This window comes from Echinops telfairi, unplaced genomic scaffold (assembly GCF_000313985.2).
Source record: "Echinops telfairi isolate 266 unplaced genomic scaffold, ASM31398v2 ScPeMD7_29;HRSCAF=101, whole genome shotgun sequence".
NCBI classification, from domain to species: Eukaryota; Metazoa; Chordata; class Mammalia; order Afrosoricida; family Tenrecidae; genus Echinops; species Echinops telfairi.
In genome coordinates, this window is record NW_022103926.1 from 6,407,452 (window position 1) to 6,409,998 (window position 2,547).

The following is a 2,547-nucleotide window of genomic DNA, read 5'->3' on the forward strand; positions in this document are numbered from 1 at the left end:
TCTTGGGGAGGATTTCCCTGGTAGGCAAAGAGCAAACCTTTCTTATTCATTCCTGGGTGACGGTAAAAGGGGGAGCAGGGCTTTTTAGTGCTCTGGTGGCACAGTGGGTTAAGCATTGGGCAGCCCTCCACACACACCCTTCTGTAATGATTACAGGTGGGAGGCCCTGTGGGACCACTGCTCCGCCCTCTTGGCTTTGGATTCTGGTTCGATGGTTAATACCTGTTTATAAGCACTGACAGCTTTGTTGTTGTTAACAGTGTCACTGCCAGTCTGTTCATTTGGAAGTTGGCCTGTGAAGTGGCACCTATCTTGTATATTGTAGTTGAAAGGAATTGTAACAAACTCTTTCTACCGGCCCTGACCTCAATAGAGGAAGCTCAGGCAAACGTTTGATTTTTTTTCCCCTGAGCCCCGTGGGAAGTCCATTGGCAGTCATTTATGTCCATTATTAAAGCTGGCCACATCATGAGGCATGGGCCTTTTGGACGGGGACGGGAGGGTCGGTTCAAGTGCCCAGGCAGCCTCAGTGAACCACGAGGCGGGTGACTCACCACAAGTACCTCGTGACTCAGGCAGATCCCAGAATAGCAATGGAGAGTCTGTTTGAATCTGGATTTACATTTTGCAGACAGTAATTTAGGGAGACGGGAGAGAAAGAAAACAACTTGATTACACTTCTAAAGCTTTTTGTATTATTAAGGAAGAAAGCTAATGGCAGCCCAACCCACCTGAGTTGAGTTTGAACTTGCTGGACCCCGATTTCAAACACGGGAGGGACGGAGAAAGAATATCGAAAGTTCATCGTTTGAAAGAGTTTGCTGACAGTGGCTTGATGTCTTTCATCCATTTATAAGATCCACTGCTCTGTCGTTGCAGCCGCTCCCAGGTCTCCACACAACCCTCTGATCCTCTGACTCCTGAGTTGATTGACGCTGAGACCTGCACTACACACACGGCGAGAGAAACGTTATTGTGAAACGTTTTGCCATGATAGTCGAGATACAAGTTTCTTCCTGCATCTCCAACATCTCAATAGCATATTCTGAAAAGGCGATAATCAAGAATAACCATGACTTTTTAACAAAATACCAGCACCGAAGGTGGGATCACAATAACTAGGCCTTCGGGTGGGAAGGACAACTCGGTCAGTGTCACACAGGCAGGCTCTGTGAGACTCTCTCACTTCCACCACCACCAACCCCGAGCTGTCACACAGTGGGGAAGCCTGGATTCAGCAGAGCTAAGTGAGGAAGTGGGGTGTCTAGGATCGGAGGGTCCAGCCTTCAGCCCCCTCTCATCTTCTCTGTTCTGCCTGGGATGATATGCCAAAATTATAAAATTAAACAATTGTAACATAATTATCTAGGAGCCTGCAGGAAAAAAAGACGAGGCTCTTTGCTTCTGTAAATATGAACAGCCTCAGAATGCCTAGGGGTCAGTTCGACTCAGCCCTATGGAGTCAGAATCAACTGGCTGAGCACGTGTAACATTACCTAAAACAGTCTTTTGAACCCTCTAGTTGTACAAATACTTCTGAGGACCTACTCCATGTCAGCTGCAATTCTAGCTACTGGGAACGCAGCTGAGAATCCCTGCCCCCATGGAGCTTATACCCTAGTAGCAATGGGTGGCATTTTACCTGCTAAAGAAAGCTTGCATATTTTTCAGGATATTTCTATAAGCAACGAGCTGAGGGAAAGGGCTCTTTGCATCTGTTTTCCTTGAGGGTCCCTTTCTGCTGCTGCAAGAGTATACGAGGTGCGTTTTGTTTCATCGTAGAAAATCTATGGGCTTGAAGAAATCATAGCTGCAGTTTTAAATTTTAGAGCAGCAGGGAGCGCTTTGGAGCTAAAGCCTCTGCACCTAATCAATTGATTTAACATGCGGGGGAACCCTTAATTCCTCTGGGACTTCTGCTGAACTAACTTGCTGGCCCCTTCCATTACAATGGAAACAGGCTCTCCACAGGCCAGCGTTGACCCGTGCCATTATCAGATGCTCGCGTGCCCACACGGGTGCGGGTATCTCCCCTCAGTGCCCAGCTCTTCTTCCTCTGTGACTGTCATCTGGTTTTTCTACGAGACCACTCTTTTCTCCAACACACACCTTAAAATCTTCTCATGCTCAAAAAAAAAAAAAAATTAAAAAAAAAAATCTTCTCATGCTCTGCCACCAAGTCAGTGATGGCACCTAGTGGCCCCCAGTGAGTTTCTGAGATGGCCACTGGTTAAGCTGTTTACGGGAGTAGAAAGCCCAATCTTTCTCCCTTGGAGCGGCTGGTGCTTTCCAACAGCAGACCGACCGTGGGGACCACCAGGGCTCCCTGGTCCCGACAGCAAAGCCTTATTTTACACCACACACTTCCATCGGGAACAGCACTACCTGAAAAGACAAAAAAAGATTTAAAGTAAGATTTGCTTTCCTGATCATCGTCTTGGCCTTTTCTCCCCCATAACTAAGACTCCCATCTGCGGATCCGAGTGTTGTCCGCTTTTGAGGAAGATGAGCCCAGGAAGTGGGATCCTTGCCTTGATTGGCTGCTGA